This window comes from Balaenoptera physalus, assembly GCF_965194825.1.
Source record: "Balaenoptera physalus genome assembly, chromosome: 5".
NCBI lineage: Eukaryota > Metazoa > Chordata > Mammalia > Artiodactyla > Balaenopteridae > Balaenoptera > Balaenoptera physalus.
The window spans coordinates 40,236,889-40,259,267 of record NC_138884.1 but is presented as its reverse complement, the minus strand read 5'-3'; the positions used below and the strand labels follow the sequence as shown (position 1 = coordinate 40,259,267).

General features: G+C 35.8%; 1 protein-coding gene and 1 long non-coding RNA gene across 9 annotated transcripts in view; one reads left to right on the top strand and one right to left on the bottom strand.

Moving 5' to 3' along the window:
- Positions 1-822: 822 nt before the first annotated feature.
- The window catches only part of RBM46 (RNA binding motif protein 46), a 58,712-nt gene continuing 37,155 nt past the window's right edge, over positions 823-22,379 (bottom strand). For 6 of the 8 annotated variants that reach the window (XM_082463537.1, XM_082463535.1, XM_082463541.1 and 3 more), the window contains one exon: positions 19,435-22,379. This exon is cut by the window's right edge. The gene's annotated coding sequence lies outside the window, so the exon portion shown is untranslated. Of the gene's footprint in view, positions 16,428-19,434 lie in introns of those variants that run through there. The other 2 variants (XM_082463539.1, XR_014264152.1) reach the window with 2 other exon arrangements.
- The window catches only part of LOC309661689, a 278,933-nt gene continuing 272,974 nt past the window's right edge, over positions 16,421-22,379 (top strand). Inside the window, exon 1 of the long non-coding RNA XR_014264163.1 lies at positions 16,421-19,448. This is a non-coding gene — a long non-coding RNA (uncharacterized lncRNA). The remainder of the gene's footprint in view (positions 19,449-22,379) is intronic.

Sequence of the window (22,379 nt, the reverse complement as noted above, 5' to 3'; positions counted from 1 at the left end):
AAGCCCCACTGGCCTTCAAAGCCAAATGTCTGAGGGCTCATCTACTCAGTGTTGGATCCCCAGTCTGGGAAGCCTGACGTGGGATCCAGAACTTTCACTCCTGTGGGAGAACCTCTACAATATAATTGTTCTCCAGTTTTTGGGTCACCCACCCAGGGTTGTGAGACTTGACTATATCACGAGTCCACCCTGCCTACTGGTCTCATTGTGGTTCCTTCTTTATGTCTTTAGTTGTAGAAGATCTTTTCTGTTAGGTTCTGGTCTTTTTCATCTATGGTTCTCCTGCAAATAGTTGTGATTTTGGTGTGCTTATGAGGGGAGTTGAGCTCAGGGTCTTTCCACTCTTCTATCTTGGCCAGTCCCTTGTGGTAACCTTTTTACTTATATCTTTTATAAAGCTTTTTAGTCCCTGTTTTCTTATTTGACATTTTACAATCTGGTTTGTCAGTCATTAAGGGAATCCTTTGAGTGCTACTGACCAATTACAAAACAAAGAGCTTATTCCACCTTCATGTTTCCCTTCTCCCACTTTTAGTTGCATTATTTCTACTTTGTTATAACAACATTTATGTATATTCCCACCCTTAGCCCCACCTTTTAGTCTTAGATCTACAATTAATGAAATGCTCACCATCATTTCTTTTCCTAAAGTTTCCCTAGTCATATCTTTGTTGAAAGATCACTCTTTAGTAGATTCCTCAAGAAGCCTCAGAAGGATATTTCACGAGTGCCTAAGGTGCTTTTTGGTTTTGTTTTTTCTCACATTGCCAAATTCTTGTTTGAGGATATTTCAGTTTAGTGTATTGTGTCATTGTTTTCTGCTATTTAGTGTTTTTTTTTTTTCAGGAAATTTTCATCAGTTGAGATGTGTTCTCATTTCTGTCTTCTTTTTATAGTGGCTTTGTAAAGAAGTAGACTGCTTTTGTCTACTCATTTCACCAGATAGGCTTGGCAATTTGGAATGGTTCATAAGATTCTATGTTCAAAAATGCTGTCTGCTCTCAGTGTAGTAAAGTACAATTTTTTAAATGGATTTTTTTTTGTGGGTGATAAGGGTTGTATGCTCCCTTTTCTCTTGTGGTTCTCATTTGTCTTGCAGAATCCTGAATTTCACCTTTTGCATTTTTTCCCCTTCACTATCCAGAATCCAAAGGGCATGTCCCAGTTCCTTTTGACTTTATTCTCCAAGAAGAGACTGCTTGTATATACCAGGACTTTTTCCCCACTATTTTCACAGTTGAGGTGGACTGTTAGCTTACATTAAGCTTTCTTCTCCCATTTCCTTTTCTACAGTTTTCTAGACCCCTTAACACATCCCTTGTCCTCCACAAAGGTTTGCATCAAGAACTCAAAAAAATAACTCTACTGGAAGAACAAAGCTGGAGGCATCAGGCTTCCTGATTTCAAACTATATTACAAAACTATAATGATCAAAACAATATGGCACTGGTAAAAAATAGACACGTAGACCAATGGAACAGAATAAAGAGCCTGGAAGTAAACTCACAAATATATGGACAATCAATTTACAACAAAAGAGCCAAGAATATACAATGGGGGAAGGACAGTCTCTTCAATAAATGTTGTTGGGAAAACTGGAGAGCTACATGCAAAAGAATAAAACTGGACCCCTATCTTACACCATACAGAAAAATTAAATCAAAATGAATTAAAGACTTGAATGTAAGACCTGAAACTCTAAAACCCCTAGAAGGAATTATAGGCAGTAGGCTTCTTGATATCAGTCTTGGTGATGACTGTTTAAAAAGCAAAGGCAACAAAAGCAAAAATAAACAGTGGGATTACATCAAACTAAAAAGCATCTGCACAGCAAAGGAAATCATCAACAAAATGAAAAAGCAACCTACAAAATGGGAGAAAATATTTGCAAATCATATATCTAATAAGTGGTTAATATCCAAAATATATAAAGAACACACATAACTCAACTGCAAAAAAAATCCAATTAAAAATGGGCAAAATAGCCATTTTTCCCAAGGAACACATACATATTTTCAACAAGCACATGGAAAGATGCTTAATATAACCAATCATCAGGGAAGTACAAATGAAAATCACAATGAAGTATCACCTCATCCTGTTAAAATGGCTATTATAAAAAAGACAAGAAATAACAAGTGTTGGCAAGGATGTGGAGAAAAGGAAACACTTGTGCATTGTTGGTGTGAGTGTAGATTGATGCAGCCACTATGCAACACAGTATGGAGGTTCCTCAAAAAATTAAAAATAGAACTACCATATGATCCAGCAAGTCCACTTCTGGGTATTTATCTGAAGGAAAAAAATCACTACCTGAAAAAGATATCTGCACCCTATGTTCACTGTAGCATTATTTAAAAAGCCAAGACAGAAGAACAACCTAAGTGTCCTACAATGGATGAATGGATAAGAAATATGGTATATATATACAATGGAAAATTATTCAGCCATAAAAAAGGAAATTTTGCCATTTGTGACCACATGGATGGACATTGAGGGCATTATGCTAAGTGAAGTAAGTTAAACAGAAAGACAAATACTGTATGATCTCATGTGTGAAACCTAAGAGCAAAAAACAAAAAATCTGAACTCATAGGTACAGAGTGCAAATTCGAGGGGCTGGGAGTTGGCAAAATGGGTAAAGGGGGTAAAAAAATACAAAATTCCAGCTATAAAATAAATAAGTCAGAGGAGTTAAGATGGTGGAGGAGTAGGAGGACATGGAATTCATCTCTCTCCACAGATGCATCAGAAGTATCTATAGATGCAACAATTCTCACAGGACACTGGCTGAAAACTAGCAGAAGATCTTGGACACCAGAAAGGACTATAAACATCCCTGCATAACTGGGTAGGACAAAAAAAAAAAAAGAAGGGATAAGGAGGAGGAGAGGAAGCAGGACAGAACCTGCATCCTGGCATGGGGGAGCTGAAGCAGAGGAGAGATTCCCGAATTTGGGGAAAACCCCTCTCTGAAGGGGAAACACCCTCTCCGGGGACAGAAGGGAAGCATTTGAGGCTGTTGGAAGAGGGTGAAGTGGCCGATCTATGGCAGACGAGACAGAGTGAGAAACACACAGACGGTCCGTACTGCAGCTGTACATGCTCCAGACTGGGACGTGTGTTCACAGGTGTGCAAGGGGGCTGAGAGCTGGAGCATGGGGATTGGAGAACAGGCCTGGAGCAAGAACTGTTGTTGGCTGTGGGAAGATGGACTGAGGGGATGGGAGGGAGGAAATCTGCAGAAGGGAATTCCTACAGAGGAAGACCAGATAGCCATGGAAGCAGGGCACTATTGCTGAGTCACATGCAGGGGGAGGAACCACTATTGTAGCCTCTCTTTCTCCACTTGCCGGCGCCTGCTGATGGACAATACAAGAAGCCATCTCAGGGCAGGCTCTTGTGTGCTGGCTGACAAGCAATAATAAAAGCCCCCTCAAAGCTGGCACTCACGCTCTGGCTGCAGGGCAATTAAAAAAAAAACCCTCCTAGGGCCGGCCCTCATGCACCATATGTCAGGCGCCAGAAAAGGCCCTCACTAGGGCCATATCTCTTGCACCCCTGGCAGCCAGATGCCCTGCGCATTTGCTGCCAGCAGGGCTGCTGCAATCCAAGCAGTCATACCACCTCTGCACCCAGTCCTCACTGGGGCAGATCCAAGAGCTCCAAGGAAGCCTCAGGACAAGACTCCTGTGGGTGGACCACATGCAGAGGTGGGGATAAAACCAAGCAGAATCCCAGGGACAGGGCGACTGAGGAAGGAGATCAAAAATATTTCCATAAGCTGTACAAGCTGCAGATTTAATCCTCACAATCAGCTAGGTAGACCCTGCACCTATGGAATATCTGAGTAGACAATGAGTGTTCCCACAAAGGAAAGCAGTCTAGCTCTGGCAGCTGTGGACTTTGGGGGCAAACACATGCAGGAATTGGGCCAGATCAGAGTCTAAGTGGTCCCCACAATGCCCACAGCAGGTCCAGAGACCAGCCCAGAGGCAGAGGAGGGGCTCTTGGGGAAGCAGAGGGGGGCTGTGTCTCATAGCATGTGCCAGGACACTTACAGCTGAGACCTCAGGGAAACATAATTATTACTTTTAATTTTATTATGTTTTGATTCATTCTGTCATTGGTTCTGGCTTGTTTGGGTTTTTTTTTCTTTCTTTTGTTTGTTTGTAGTTGTTTTAGTTTTTTTTTTTAGTCTTTTGGGATCTTCGTGTTTTATAACAAATTTTTTATTTTTTTTTATATCTTTCAATTTTTACTTTGCTTTTCTGTTGTTCTGTGTTCTTTTCCTTATTTTTTTCTTCTTTTTCTTTAATATATCTTTTATTTATTTTTTTCTATTTCCATTTCTACTTTTCTGTTGTCCTGTGTTTTTTACCTTTCTATTTTATTTTACTATTATTCTTTTAAATCATTTTTATCGGTTTGTTCTGTTTCCTTGCTTTATTCTTCAGTTGGCACACTGCTTTGGTTTTGTTTTTACGTTTTATATATTTGTTAGTTTTGATCCTAATTGTTTGATTTAATTTTTGAGTTCTTCAATTTGTCTTGTTGTTCTCTTGCTTTTTGTTTTATCTGGTTCTGTTTTTGTTTCTTTTGCATGTGTGTGTGTTTCCTTGTTTCTGTTTTTGTTTGTTTGACTTTGTTTTTACCATTTCTCTGGGGTTTTGTTTGTCTTTTATTTTTCTTTAATATATTTTCTATTTTATTTTTTTATATTTCTTTTTCTACATTGCTTTTCTGTTGATCTGTCTTCTTTCCCCTTTCTCGTTTTCTCTTTCTTTTTTTAAATCATTTTTGTTGGTTTGTTTTGTTTCTTTGCTTCATTCTTCAGTTGGCACTCTGCTTTGGTTTTGTTTTTCGGTTTTTTGTTTCTGTCAGTTTTCTTTTTAATTGTTTGATTTCGTTCTGGGGTTCTTTACTTTGTCTGGTTGTTCTCTTGATTTTTGTTTTATTTGGTTCTGTTTTTGTTTCTTCTGTGTGTGTGCGTGTTTCCTTGTTTCTGTTTTTATTTGTTTGATTTTACTTTTTACCATTTGTCTGGGGTTTTGTTAGACTTTTTTTTTTTTTTTTTTTTTTTAGTACCCTCTACTGCTGGGATGAGCAATTCACGGGGTCTTAGTTCCTTGACAGGAAATCGGGCCTGAGGCTCTGGGGTGGGAGCACCGAGTCCAGGATGCTGGACCACTAGAGAATTCCCAGCCCAAGGGAAGGTTAATCACTGAGAGCTCTCACAAAGGCCTCTTTCTGAATCCAAGACCTGGCTCCACCCAACTGCCAGCAACCCCAGTGCTGGACGCCTCACACCAAATGACAAACAAGACAGGAACACAAAACAACCCATCAGCACACAGACTACCTAAAGTCATACTAAGCTCACAGACACCCCAAAACACACCACCTGAAATAGCCCTGCTCATCAGAGGTAAAAGACTCAGCTCCACCCAACAGAACGCAGGCACCAGTCTCTCCCATCAGGAAGCCTATGCAATCCACTGGACAAAGCTCACCACCGAGGGCAGAGAACAGAAGCAAGAGGAACTATGACCCCAAAGCCTAGGGAAAGGAGACCTCAAATACCGTAAATTAGACAAAATGAGAAGACAGAGAAATATCTTGCAGGCAAAGGAGCAAGATAAAAAACCACAAGACAAAATAAATGAAGAGGAAATAGGCAAACCACCTGAAAAAGAATTCAGAGTATTGATAGTAAAGATGATCCAAAATCTCGGAAATAGAATGGAGAAAATACAAGAAATGTTTAACAAGGACCTAGAAGAACTAAAGAGCAAACAAACAGTAATGAACAACACAATAACTGAAATTAAAAATATTCTAGAAGGAATCAATAGCAGAATAACTGAGGCAGAAAAACGGATAAGTGAGCTGAAAGATAGAATGGTGGAAATAACTGCTTCAGAGCAGAATAAAGAAAAAAGAATGAGAAGAATGGAGGACAATATCAGAGACCTCTGGGACAACATTAAGCACACTGACACTCGAATTATAGGCATCCCAGAAGGATAAGAAAAAAAGAAAGTGTCTGAGAAAATATTTAAAGAGATTATAGTTGAAAACTTCCCCTAACATGGGAAAGGAAATAGTCAATCAAGTCCAGGAAACTCAAAGAATCCCATACAGGATAAACCCAAGGAGAAACATGCACAGACACGTATTAATCAAACTAACAAAAATTAAACACAAAGAAAAAATATTAAAAGCAGCAAGGAAAAAGCAACAAATAACATACAAGGGAATCCGCACAGGGTGATAAACTGACCTTTCAACAGAAACTCTACAGGCCACAAGGGAGTGGCAAGATATATTTAAAGTGATGAAAGGGAAAAATCTACAACCATGATTACTCTACCCAGCAAGGATCTCATTCAGATTCGATGGAGAAATCAAAAGCTTTATAGACAAGCAAAAGTTAAGAGAATTCAGCACCATCAAACCAGCTTTACAACAAATGCTCAAGGAACTTCTCTAGGCAGGAAACAAAAGACCTACAAAAACAAACCCCAAACAATTAAGAAAATGGTAATAGGAACATACATATCAATAATTACCTTAAATGTAAATGGATTGAATGCTCCAACCAAAAGACATAGACTGGCTGAATGGATGCAAAAACAAGACCAATATATATGATGTCTACAAGAGACCCACTTCAGACGTAGGGACATAGGGACACATACAGACTGAAAGTTAGGGGATGGAAAAAGATATTCCATGCAAATGGAAATCAAAAGAAAGTTGGAGTAGCAATACTCATATCAAACAAAATAGACTTTAAAATAAAGACAAGAGACAAGAAAGGACACTACATAATGATCAAGGAATAAATCCAAGAAGATATAACAATTGTAAATATCTATGCACCCAACATAGGAGCAGGTTAATAAATATATAAGGCAAATGCTAACAGCCATAAAAGGGGAAAGCAACAGCAACACAATAATAGTAGGGGACTTTAACACCCCACTTACACCAATGGACAGATCATCCAGACAGAAAATAAACAAGGAAAAACAAGCTTTAAATGACACATTAGACCAGATGGACTTAATTGATATTTATAGACATTCCATCCAAAAACAACAGAATACACTTTCTTCTCAAGTGCACACGGAACATTCTCCAGGATAGATCATATCTTGGGTCACAAATCTAGCCTCAGTAAATTTAAGAAAATTGAAATCATATCAAGAATCTTTTCTGACCACAACTCTCTGAGGCTACGTATCAATTACAGGAAAAAAAACCTGTAAAAAATACAAACACATGGAGGCTAAACAATACGCCACTAAACAATCAAGAGATCACTGAAGAAATCAAAGAGGAAATCAAAAAATACCTAGAAACAAATGACAATGAAAACATGACAACCCAAAACCTATGGGATGCAGGGAAAGCAGTTCTAAGAGGGAAGTTTATAGCAATACAATCCTACCTCAAGAAACAAGAAAAATCTCCAATAACCAACCTAACCTGATACCTAAAGCATTAGAGAAAGAAGAAGAAAAACAACAACAAAACCCAAAGTTAGCAGAAGGAAAGAAACCATAAAGATCAGATCAGAAACAAATGAAAAAAAGAAGTGAAGAAAACAATAGCAAAGACCAATAAAACTAAAAGCTGGTTCTTTGAGAAGATAAAATTGATAACCATTAGCCAGATTCATCAGCAAAAAAGGGAAGAAGACTCAAATCAATACAATTAGAAATGAAAAAGGAGAAGAAACAACTGACACCACAGAAATACAAAGAATCATGAGAGACTACTACAAGCAACTATATGTCAATAAAAAGGACAACCTGGAAGAAATGGACAAATTCTTAGAAAAGTACAACCTTCCAAGACTGGACCAGGAAGAAATAGAAAATATGAAAGACCAATCACAAGTCCTAAAATTGAAACTGTGATTAAAAATCTTCCAACAGACAAAAGACCAGAGCCAGATAGCTTCACAAGTGAATTCTATCAAACATTTAGAGAAGAGCTAACACCTTTCCTTCTCACACTCTTCCAAAACATAGCAGAGGCAGGAACATTCCCAAACTCATTCTACGAGGTCACCATCACCCTGATACCAAAACCAGACAAAGATGTCACAAAAAAGAAAACTACAGGCCAGTATCACCAATGAACACAGATGCAAAAATCCTCAACAAAATACTAGCAAACAGAATCCAACAGCACATTAAAAGGATCATACACTATGATCAAGTGGGGTTTATCCCAAGAATTCAAGGATTCTTCAATACATGCAAAAAATCAATGTGATACACCATGTTAACAAATTGAAGGAGAAAACCATATGATCATCTCAATAGATGAAGAGAAAGCTTTTGACAAAATTCAACACCCAGTTATGAGAAAAACTCTCCAGAAGGTAGGCATACAGGGAACTTTCCTCAACATAATAAAGGCCATATATGACAAACCCAAAGCAAACATCATCCTCAATGGTGAAAAACTGAAACCATTTCCACTAAGATAAGGAACAACACAAGGTTGCCCACTCTCACCACTATTATTCAACATAGTTTTGGAAGCTTTAGCCACAGCAATCAGAGAAGAAAAACAAATAAAAGGAATCCAAATCAGAAAAGAAGAAGTAAAGCTGTCACTGTTTGCAGATGACATGATAATATACATAGAGAATCCTAACGATGCTACCAGAAAACTACTAGAGCTAATCAATGAATTTGGTAAAGTAGCAGAATACAGAATTAATGCACAGAAATCTCTTGCATTCCTATATACTAATGATGAAACACTTGAAAATGAAATTAAGAAAACACTCCCATTTACCATTGCAACAAAAAGAATAAAATATCTAGGAATAAACCTACCTAAGGAGACAAAAGACCTGTATGCAGAAAATTATAAGACACTTATGAAAGAAAATAAAGATGATACAAGTAGATGGAGAGATACACCATGATCTTGGATGGGAAGAAAAAACCTTGTGAAAATGACTCTACTACCCAAAGCAATCTACAGATTCAACGCAATCCCTCTCAAACTACCACTGGCATTTTTCACAGAATTAGAACAAAAAATTTCACACTTTGTATGGAAACACAAAAGACCCCGAATAGCCAAAGGAATCTTGAGAAAGAAAAACGGAGCTGGAGGAATCAGGCTCCCTGCCTTCAGACTGTACTACAAAGTTACAGTAATCAAGACAGTATGGTACTGGCACAAAAACAGAAATATAGATCAATGGAACAGGATAGAAAGCCCAGAGATAAACCCACACACATATGGTCACCTTATCCTTGATAAAGGAGGCAAGAATATACAGTGGAGAAAAGACAGCCTCTTCAGTAAGTGGTGCTGGGAAAACTGGACAGCTACATGTAAAAGAATGAAATTAGAACACTCCCTAACACCATACACCAAAATAAAATCAAAATGGATTAAAGACCTAAATGGAAGGCCAGACACTATAAAACTCTTAGAGGAGAACATAGGCAGAACACTCTATGATAAATCACAGCAATATCCTTCTGACCCACTTCCTAGAGTAATGGAAATAAAAACAAGAATAAACAAATGGGACCTAATGAAACTTAAAAACTTTTGCACAGCAAAGGAAACCATAACAAGGCAAAAAGCCCTCAGAATGGGAGAAAATATTTGCAGATGAAGTAACTGACAATGGATTAATCTCCAAAATTTACAAGCAGTTCATGCAGCTCAATATCAAAAAAACAAACAACCCAATCCAAAAATGGGCAGAAGACCTAAATAGACATTTCTCCAAAGAAGACATACAGTTTGCCAACCAACACATGAAAAGATGCTCAACATCACTAATCATTAGAGCAATGCAAATCAAACCACAATGAGGTATCACCTCACACCGGTCAGAATGGTCATCATCAATTAATCTAGAAACAATAAATGCTGGAGAGGGTGTGCAGAAAATGGAATGCTCCTGCACTGTTGGTGGGAATGTAAATTGATACAGCCACTATGGAGAACACTATGGAGGTTCTGTAAAAAACTAAAAATAGAACTACCATACGACCCAGCAATCCCACTGCTGGGCATATACCCTGAGAAAACCATAATTCAAAAAGAGTCATGTATCACAATGTTCACTGCAGCACTATTTACAATCGCCAGGACATGGAAGCAACCTAAATGCCCATCGACAGATGAATGGATATAGAAGATGTGCCACATATATACAATGGAATATTATTCAGTCATAAAAAGGAACGAAATTGAGTTATTTGTAGTGAGGTGGATGGACCTAGAGTCTGTCATACAGAGTGAAGTCAGAAAAAGAAAAACAAATACCATATGCTAACGCATATATGTGGAATCTAAAAAAATGGTACTGATGAACCTAGTGGCATGCAGGAATAAAGACACAGACGTAGAGAACGGACTTGAGGACACACGTGGGGAAGGGGAAGCTGGGACGAAGTGAGAGAGGAGCATTAACATATATACACTACCAAATGTAAAATGGATGGCTAGTGGGAAGTTGCTGCATAGCACAGGGGGATCAGCTCAAAGCTTTGTGATGACCTAGAGTGGTAGGGAGGGTGGGAGGGAGTCTCAAGAGGGAGGGGATACACGGATATATGTATACATATAGCTGACTCACTTTGTTGTACAGCAGAAACACAACACTGTAAAGCAATTATACTCCTTTAAAGATGTAAAGAATAAAAAATTTAAAAAAGGAAAAAATAAGTCATGAGATGTAATGTACAGCATGGTGACTATAGTTAATAATACTGTATTGTACATTGAAAATTGCTAAAAGAATAGATCTTAAAAGTTCTCATTACAAGAAAAACTTGTAAGTATGTGTGGTGATGGATGTTAAGATTTATTTTTATATACAAATATTTAATCATTGTTATAAACCTGAAACTAATATAGTGTTATATGTAAAATACATTTCAATAATAAAATAAAACACTTCTGGAATTTGTTATCCATATTTATTTTTACTTATGAGTTGTTTGCAAATTGTAGTGTTCTCTAGCTGTGCGAAAGGTATGGATCATGTGTGGCTTTATTTGCTTTTGGTTGTTCTGTATAGTTTACAGAGGATGTGTAAAGAGATTTGGGTTTTGGTGAGTTCCATTATTTCCAAAATGTTTCCCCTTAGCCAACTGACTTCAGGAATCCCCATAATACAAAAGATTGAGCAAAGGACGGCAGTATAGCACAAAGTTCTTTAGACTGTGATATGCCATTTCCACTTGATGGTGGTGCTGCTGGACTTGTACGTGGTGATAAAGTAACACCCAGTTCATGCGGGTCAGTCTCTATTAAGCCAAATCAAGAGCTAAGACCTGTTTTTCAGAAGGAGGAGAATTATTTGCCTAAAATAACATAACTTTGTTTCAAATCTTAGAGGTCTTCATTGTTTTTACTATCAGAGATTATACATGCTTCACGCACACATAATAATTAGTGACACATTTGAAGTACGTTGAACCCATTGAGTCAAAATTGGTGAAGTGAATAGCTGATTGCATTGCTGCATTTACCACGTGTTTATTTTGCCCTAGATCCCTACTCAAAACCCATTAACTTCTGTTCACTCAGTAAATACATCAGTGTAGTTTTTCCTAATGTGTTTTTGTTTGGATATGGTTCACTAAAGATCTTCATTTTGTTTCTGAGAACAGATATGTCTTTTTAGCTAAAAGGAATTTAGATAAAATATAGGTTAGATAGATAGATAGATGATAGATAGATAGATAGATTTATCATAGCACTGTGTCTGAAGTAAAGGAAACTTTTAAAGTGTGATCTTGTATGCTTTCCTCATAATCATTTAGATTTTTGTAATCCTTCCACAGTTTGGTGTGCAAATATATAAGCACATACAAATGTTTTCTCCCTCTTTACCCAAAATACATCATAGGATCTTACACACATATTTCGGAAACTTGCTCTTTTTCACATCTCTCGTTCTATATTAGGAATAAAGAGTATTCTTATTCTTTTGTACAACCTTTTATTATGCACCAATAAATTTATTATTTTACTTAATCAGTCCTCTAATGATGGGTATTTGGGTTAAAAAACTATTTCAATGAATAGTGTTTTGCACATACCATTTCGCACACATATGCAAGTATATCCCAGAAGTAGGATTGCTGGATCAAAAGATTTAAGTATTTGTAATTTTGGATGATAGCTGCCAAATTGTTCTCTACACCAGTTTATAATCCCACCAGCAATGTATGAGAATGCTCATTTCCTTCAATGCCTCCAAAGGTTTAACAACCTTTTGAATTTCTGCAAATCTGAGTTTTTAGTTTGCATTTTTCTTATGAGTGAGATAAAGCACCTTTTCATACATTTAAGGGCCATCCGTCATCTGCCTTCATACATTTTGTGCATTTTCCTCTTGAGTGGATGATCTTTTTATTGAAATTTAGAAATATTAGATTAGCCCTTTGTGAAACAATTCGCCATTATTGTTCAAGTTCATCATTTGTCTTTTGACACGACCCACGGCACTTTCTTGCCACACAGGCTTTCCTTTTTAAATTGGACTTACCAAATTTTTCTATTATGGCCTCTAGATTTTGAGTCATAGTTAGGGAAAACTTTCCCACTCCAATATTGTAAAAGAAAAACTAAAGAGAGGTAAGGTTAAACTTTCCGCATAACCTTTCTTTCTGCTTACAAGGGATTTTATGCAAGCCAAGGGATCATGGCTACTTAGTAGAACATCTCAGCCACAGCCCCTGGCACAAAATTGTACAAAGAATTTGATAAAGGGCTGTCTTTAGAAGTGTTTCCCTGCCCAATGAGCTGCATGATATAGCTAAGAAACTTACCAATAATGGCTGTGGTCGATAGCTTATTATAGAGCCTGTGCTACAAGAATTAATGCAGCAAATAATTAGTAGCTATGTTCACAAGTCAAATGAAATTTCATATGCAGTATGAATAAAACTGCTCAACCATAACATCATAGAAAGAGACAGTGCTTGATATGAATGCACTGATTTATATATTTCTGGTTGAAGGGGGCAGAAGGAATGAAAAACCAGTACAAATAAATGACTACTATATTCTTTATATAATTATACCTAAACAATATATAGTCTACCATTTGAGTGCCTTCTACTTAGCAAGTGTTTTACCTTTAACATTATAAGGTTTATTTATATCATGATTATACAGATTTGAAAGTATGGCTCAGAGAGATTAAAAAATGTGTACAAGTTCAAAAAGCTGTTACTTGGCAGAAGTGGTAATCAAACCTGATGCCAAAGCTTATACGTTTCCCACCATATAACTATGGACCTCCAAATACACTATGTGGTCATTAAGCTCTCTGAATTGTTTGCGATATACAATTGACCCTTGAAGAATGCAGGGGTTGGGGGTGCCCACCCTCTAGCACCCATGGTTGCATACTGGCAGATTCAACCAACCATGGATGGTGTACTACTGCAGTACGTATTTATTGAAAAAATAATCCATGTATAAGTGGACCTGTGCAGTTCAAACCCATATTGTTCAAGGGTCAACTGTGTAATATTTTAAGTGAAAAAGTTATGTGGGAACTAGTAATTATTATTATTTGGGTCATTCCAAATGTTTCTATGAAAAACTAAGTTGTCTGTTTATCTTCTGGTTTGCAATCTGAGTCACCTCTGCATCCCAAGGGTATTTCCACAGTAGCTAATGAAATAAATACTCGTTATGTTTGCTGAAGGAGTGATATGAACATGTGAGTCACGGGACTTAAAACTGTAAAATCAGATGTCAGAAAATAATTAATGCTAGTTAAGTATAATGTCTATGCTCATTTAAATTAGAAGATCTAAGGCAGTAACCTGGAAAGTATTACGTATAGTTAGATGGAATGAACTTTCTTTAGAGGATGAAAAAAGAAACTAATTTACTCTCCAATAACTTCTGCTAGAAAAAACTTTAGTAGAAGAAATATATGCAACTATTTCATATTCTATTAATGAAAACCCTATACCCCATACAATGAGTTGATCAATAAAGTTAATGTCTGGTATTCTAAGAGGAAAGATTTTTGTCTCTATAAATTATGCAAACCGTCATTAGAAACTGATTACAGATGTAAAATAGATGCTAAACTATTAAACAGTCCAAATGACCTGGATTCATTAATTATTCATTAAAAAGTGGAGGAAACGTCACTGGGTTCATGAACAAAGTATTTCTATTGGTCCCTGAAAAGGACTTTGGTTACGTTTCACAAAACTATTAATTTTCTTTCTGCAGTATCCTTTGCTTTGGTCCCAATGAAGACACTGAGCCTATGTATACCAAGTAGGGGAAATCGTTCTCAGAAGGTCAAGGCGATTGTGAGAGCTAATTTTTTTGTGCATACTAATAAACAAAAGTGAAACACGTGCATATTAGAAGCATCGTATATTTAATGTCAAAGAACTTGAATTCAAGTACAAAAATTAACACATGATTTCAACATTAAAAACCGTTAACACTTATTACTCAAAGAACTATACAGTGAATATCAAAAACACAAATGGAGCATAACTATAAAAACCTTAAATACATTAACAGCAAAATTATAATGGATTTCTACAACAAACAATTAACTAAAATATTTATAGTTATTTTCAAGGACCACAATGGTAGATTGCTTTTTCTTTAGTACTGCATAAAATCTGCGTCTTAATCTTTTTGCCCTTCATTTCTTTCTACATAATAGTTAGATGCTTCTGTTTATATAATTGTTCTAATCGCTAACACAGATAGTGATCCTTGGTAATCAAATCTAGTGTAACCATTGTCTGCAAGTGCTTTAATACTTGAGAAACTCTATTTAGCAAAGTTATAATGAAAAAATTTAATGTAAACTTCTGGGTTCTACTGACCACTCAGGAATCAGAAGTTATTTAAAATCCCAAAAGTTTAACAAGAACAGCAGTTTGTTATAACTTTATCAAGAGAAATCACTAAGTAACTTTTTAAACTTAGCATTTTTAAAAGTTTTACAATGGGAGGTTATTCTGAATTCTGACTGATATTTACTATGTTGAAATAAATATATAATTATCATTTTAAAACCAAATGTACAAACCCGATTCTAAAATAAAACAGTATTTTAATTTGCATGTTTTACAAGGAAACTTTCATACCCCTGTTTATAATATTTTCTTCAGAAGAATGAGGCCTGATTGGAGATATATAGCCGCTGTCCAACATGGCTGCCATTAGCAAGTGATACTGTTGGTGACAAGGGATAGCTTGGATAAGAATAAGGCCTTGAAGTGTAAGGAAGCAGGCTGGGAGGCCCAGAAGAGAGGGTAGCACTAACAGGGGAAAGACTATTTATTGAGCTGCGACGGAAATTGTAGTCTGTAAATAAATACGTAACAATTATGCTTCACATCTTTATGGTTACAAATTTAATTCAAAGAAACAAAGCATTAAAACTATAATCACAGTTTAACATAATGTTCTAACATTCAAAATCCTGATAATCTTATATTGCTGGTAAAGACTGTTTCAGCATTCACTGCATTGCAAATCCTGATAATTTCATCAGTGAGTATTACGTAAACTTTCACTGACACAATGCTTCAGAGATCTTACTAGAATGCATTCTTGGACATCTATTAATTGTTTTGTGTCTTTATGATCACCGAAAAAGAGAACCTCTGATTTCTCTTGCTCTATCCACAAGGAAGCTCCTTTTAAATCTGGTACTGACACTACGGGATCGTCCAAGAAGAAAAGATATAAAACAGTGAATTCATATTTGCTTCTTTTTTGAAACTGTATTAGGTATCAAACCAGCAGACATATTTACCCCTGGACTGCAAAAACTGTCTAATATTTCATTATTTAAATACTAATGTAAACATTTATACAACCCCACAAACCAATTTAACATTAGAATCCTACTGGTACCATAAAACAGTAAAATGAATCACCTTTATAAAATAAACTTCAAGAAACCATTATCAACTTACAGTACAGAAAAATCCAAAAATTAAACCAAATTATTTCTTTAGAAACCAACATTTGAAATACTACTGTTCCACAATAAACATTCATCTTATGTATCAATAATTTCCTGCTTCATTAGTTATAATGTTTATAGATGTGTGTGAGTACTAAAGACCAAATTTGTAAATCCTGTACTTTCCAAAAACTCAACTATGTTCTTTGGTGTAGAGTAAGCCAAGGGTGTGAAAATGACTATGAAGTGATTATTTATAAAAGGTATGGTGTTTCTAGGAACAGAAGAAATTAGGTCATCTAATGCACAGGTAAAGTTTTTTCTATATTTTCCTGGTGCTATAAATGAGGCCTAAAAATGAATGTTAACTTAGTATTGTCATGGGACTTAATATTAAGCCAACAGGAATGAGATCAACTGCAGGAGAATAAGTTCAAGCAACATCAGAAAGGACCTAGTTAAGAAAAAAAATGGAAAAAATAAAAATCAGTTAAATATAGGTTTAATTTCTAGCACTGTAAAACTCTAATTAGAATAATTTTATAACCTTTTTATTTTTATTAATGGTACCATAAGATCAATAAAAGCAGTTTGTTCCAAGAAGACATAAATACATTCAAGGCATACAGTTCAAAATATTTTCAGTATTTTGAAACTGGATATGGAATGACTTTGACACCATTTGCTTTTCTAATATCCAAAAGTAGGATAACTCTAGGTATTAGAGAACTTTTTTTCTTCTCTTAATGGATCCACTTTGCCTGAAGCGTTATGGCATTGAGTATAAACAAAAACCTTAGTGTTCCTGATAATTCAAATAATTGCTAAAAAAAAAAGTTCTGATTTTCTCCTTCTAAACGTTATCACGCAAATACAATAAATTCCTTATTAAGCAGGTATATATAACTAGCTCTTTCAAATTTTAACAGTGTGGTACAGACAACATGATTTAGAAGAACAGATCTTTAAATAGTTATACTTCTGTATGTGGGGAAATGTAGTTTTCAGAGAAATCACTTTCACTTTGGGTTTATATCCATTTAAGATCTAATGCAGCCCATTCATGAAATGTGGATAAAAAAGAGATCTTCAGGAGAAGATTTCACAAAGAAGATAGACAGACAACTGGCTACTAGCAGAGTGCTTATCAGGTCTGAAAATTTGTATTTCTGATATTCCCCTGATGTAAACCTTCAATTTACAAATACCCTAACGGACTGTTTTATTCTCACATTTTTAAGGAGACTAAAGTATCATATTAAAAGTTCACTTTGATGACTTTATTCATAGAGGATAAATCAAGAAAAAAAATTTCCCCCTAATACTACAAAGATTAGGAAATGAAAAGCTTCAGATGTTTATAAGCATTTCAAAAATAATTTTTTTACAATTTAAGAATCTAAATATATTTGGGAAAAATCTGGTTGATTAGAAAATATAATACATGTCAAACTTGAGACAATAACTGTGAGATAAACCTAGATGAACCATGTTTTCCCCTAACATACAACTTACATATCACAGACAATAAAAATCAGAAAACATCACTGATTAACAAATTAACAAATGAATTAAAATTCCTAACATATACTTACTTGCCCACCCCTGCTTTTTCTTCCCAATGAACATCCTTAGCTCTTCAATCCCACTGTTTCTGCCTCAGACTGGGATATTACTCCCCTTTCCCCCTCTTCTTAAGGGAATGATACAGAGCCAATTTCAGAATTTAAGTTTTACACTGAGAATTATTCAACTGTCTTAATTAACACTTTTTAAACTGAGGTACAATTTACATACAATAAAATGAATACATCCTATGTGTTCATTTCAATGAGTTCTGATAACTGTATAAACCTATGTAACCAACACCCAAAGCAAGATATAAAACATGTCCATCAATCTAGAAGTTCCCATTATCCATTCCAGTCAAGAGCCCTTCTGTTGGAGGCAACCACTTTCTGATTTCTATCACTATAGCTTAGTTTTGACTGTTCTTGGACTTCATATAAAATGTATTCTTAAAGTATTTTTTTAAGTCTTCTCTCAACATAATTTCTAACATTCATTCATATTGTATATATCAGTAGCTGGTTCCTTTTTATTGTTCAGTAGTATTCCATTGAATGAATATACCACAATTTCTTTATCCGCTCACACTCACCTGTTGATAAAGATTTAGGTTGTTTCTAAATTTTGACTATTATGGATAAAGCTGTTATGCACATTCTTATACAAGTCCTTTTGTGGATACATATTTTCATTTCTTTGGGGTAAATAAGTAAGAGTAGAATTGCTGGGTGGTAGGTTAGAGATAGATACTGCCGAACAGTGCACTGTGACCATTTTTACACTCACATCAATAAAATATGAGAGCTCCAGTTGCTCCAAACGCTCACCAACATTTGTTATTGCCAGTGTTTTTAATCATCGCTATTCCAGTGATATGAATGGTATCTCATTTTGGCTTTAATTTGGATTTCCCTTATGACTAATAATGTGTTTAGTGACCATTTGAACATCTTCTTTAGTAAAGTATCTGCTCAAGCCTTTTTTTTTTTAAATTTTATTTATTTATTTATTTGGCTGTGTTTGGTCTTCGTTTCTGTGTGAGGGCTTTCACTATTTGCAGCAAGCGGGGGCCACTCTTCATCGCGGTGCGTGGGCCTCTCACTATCGTGGCCTCTCTTGTTGTGGAGCACAGGCTCCAGATGTGCAGGCTCAGTAGCTGTGGCTCATGGGCCCAGCTGCTCCGCGGCATGTGGGATCTTCCCAGACCAGGGCTCGAACCCGTGTCCCCTGCATTAGCAGGCAGATTCTCAACCACTGTGCCACCAGGGAAGCCCTGTTCAAGCCTTTTGATCATTCTTACTAGTTTTGTCTTTTTACCGTTGATATCAATAAAGTTTTTGACTAATTAGATTCTCTAAATCAAAATATTAAATAGCAATAGGTTGAGTCCTCGGAAATCTCTAATTCAAACCACCTCTTTCACTGAAGAATATTACAGACAAAAGATGGTTGATTAAGTGACTGTTCCATATTCCCACAGTTAAATGGAGAAAAAAACAAATTAAAAAATTAGGCTTCCCAGTTCCTAGGAAAGTATTATTTCCACTTGATCAAGCTTTTTTACTCTGGCAATCTTCTCAAAACTGGGTTGAGAGAAAGCGTTTCAAAAGGTTGTTGTGGTGCTTCTCTGGTGGCGCAGTGGTTGAGAATCTGCCTGCCAATGCAGGGGACACGGGTTCAAGCCCTGGTCTGGGAAGATCCCACATGCCGCGGAGCAACTAGGCCCGTGAGCCACAATTACTGAGCCTGCGCGTCTGGAGCCTGTGCTCCACAAGAAGAGAGGCCACGATAGTGAGAGGCCCGCGCACCGCGATGAAGAGTGGCCCCCACTTGCCACAACTAGAGAAAGCCCTCGCACAGAAACGAAGACCCAACACAGCCAAAAAAAAAAAAAAAAAAGGTTGTTGTGCGTAGGGGGAGAGAAATAAAGTAGAGGGCGCTCTAAGCTACCTGGCTTCTGCTTGAGCCTACCCACGCCCACACTTCCCACTTCAACTCACACAGCTCTGCATTCCCTTGCTTTATGTGCTAAACTTTTATGTAACACTTCATTTGAAGAAAAGACCCTTCTGCACAAAAATAAAAAACGTATGAGAGTAACTTGCTCTAATATAACGCTTTAATATAATTATTAGAGATAACATTTTGATCAAATCCTCTAAAATTTCACATTTATATGTTGAATGGATACATTTTTACAGAATAACTTTGACCTATATTAAGACTAGTAAATAGGCTTAACCTTAAGTGCCAATTCTAATCAAGCAGTAATCGCTAAAAGGACCGTGGGTTCCAAAAGATTCTGAAGCTGTGTCTGGAATGAGCAAGAAAGTGAGTAGTAACTGTAGCGCCACATCTGACATGGGCGTAAGAGCAGAGCCTGGCAGCACATTCATCACCTGCTTGCCAGTCCCGCCTCTGCAGTGATTATAATTTGGTCTCCTACCTTTCTCTGTCCAGCACAAGAGACGAATACCACCAATATGTTCCTCAGTGAAAACTAAGCAATAGATATATACTGATTTACTCTCTTCTTGTTTGTCCCTTTTTTGTTTCTAATTCTCTTACACCTCTTGACCGAACATCACAGATTCTCTAGCTGCTTTTGTTTCATATGAAGAGAGGGAAACCCTTAATAGAGACTTTAAAGTGAGTTCAGTTGAAAGTGTCTTCTCATACTAATCTTTTTCTTTTAGTTTGTTTCTGACCAGATATTCTTTAAACTGATTTTCCATTAGAAAGTAAATTCTTCATAATTGGTTTTTTACTTTTCCTTGTTAGCTCTGAGTTCTACCTTCACACCCACCCCCTCTCTTTTTGATGCACCTTTTTAAAGTGTACAATTCAGTGGTTTTTAGTATATTCACAAAGTTGTGCAACCAAACTCCACTATCCAGAACATTTTCATCACCCTCAACAGAAACTCTGCACAATCTAGCAATCGCCCCCCATTCCCTCTCCGCCAGACCCAGCAACCACTAATTTTTCTGTTTCTATAGATTTGCCTATTCTGGATTTTTCATATAAATGGAATCACATAATTTATGTGGTCTTTTTTAACTGGTTTCTTAGCATAATGTTTTCAAGGTTCATCCATGTAGTATGTATCAGAACTTCATTCCTTTTTATAACCACTGTATGGAGATACTGCATTTTGTTTATCCATTCATTAGTCAATGGACATCCAGGTTGCTTCCACCGTTTGGCCGTTAGGAATAATGTCACTAAGGAATAATATGCACAAGATTTTGTGTGGACATATGTCTTCAATTCTCTTGAGTAAATAACTAGGAATGGAATTGCTGGGTCATATGGTAAACTCTATGTTTAACTTTCTGAGGTATTGCCAAATATTTTCCAAGGCAGCTGTACCATTTTAACACTCCCAACAGCAATGTATAAAGGTGAAGCACCTGATATTTTGACCTATGAAATACATTTCCCACCTTAATACATATTTTAAGCATTTCTTTAGATTTCTATGAGATCTTTATTAAAATTTTTGAAAAAAATTCATTTTACTATTTTACTATTTCATTTTACTATTTTACTACATTTTACTACTAAAATAGTAAAATTTCATTTTACTATTTTACTATTTCATTTTACTATTTACTATTTACTATTTCAATTTCTAACATTCCAAGAGCCATAACTATAATAACTCAATAACCTTCTTTTACTGAACCACTGAATTTCATCTGCAAAACAAGTTTTTGGTAACAGTATTTATTATACATACAAAGACAGAGATTTACAAAAATCATCTGTATTAGAATATTATTAACATTTATCATTTATTATTTTGTACTTTCTCCTAGTACAGAAGACCAAGAGCTAACTATAAGGCAGAGGAAAGAATTTTCAGAGTTGGTAATTATTAAGCAACTTATAACCTATGAAATATTTAAAAATCATTAACTATAAATTTTTAAGTGATACTTTTGGCTGGAATACACTAGTATTATCAAATTTACTGGCATTCTTACTTCATTTACTTTCCCTACTTCAATTCAATTTTTAAAAAGTATTTTTATTGTCTACTTAATTTTTCCTATCAGGTGACTGACAGCAAAGGGCAAAAAGTAGACGTGCAATGACCAATATTTTTTCTAAGACTAGGCCCACAGGGTAACTCAGGCCACTATTTCTGTTTTAAGATGATTTATAGGAGGGTTTGAGTATGATAATCTTAGTAACAGGTGGCTGGATAAGAAAATTATTGTCTATAACTGTTTCCTTATAAGGTTCTAATTAATTAGTTCTCTGATTTTACTAGATGATTATATTTTTCAGATTCAATTTTGGGGGAAAAATCATCTATTTCTGTTTTCAACTAAATTATTTTTTAAATTTACAACGTATTTTCCCATATAATTTTGAAAGAGTGATTTGGATTTTAAATTCTTACTCTGAAACTTTGATATTGTATAACAATCATAAACATATACTTTGTCAGATATCAGTACTTTTATTTTTAAGAAATTACAGCCGTTTCATTCTAAATTATCTCTAAAGATTATAATTTAAACCTTCAAAAACAAGGGTTTGAAATCCTAGAAAATGCAAATTAATGTCACTATAGTGACAGTAATCAGTTCAGTGGTTGCCTGGGAAAGAGAGTAGAAGGAGGAATGGATTATAGTAGAGGTGATAGAAATGTTTATTTTCTTGATTATGGTGTCATTTCACAGACTTATACATAAAGCAAAACTGACCAAAGTGTACACTTTAAATATGTGCATTTTATTGTATTTCAATTATACCTCAAAAAAGTTATAAAGAAATCCCAAGTGTTTCTGTAGGTTAGTTTAAATGTTTCTCAAACGACATCCCA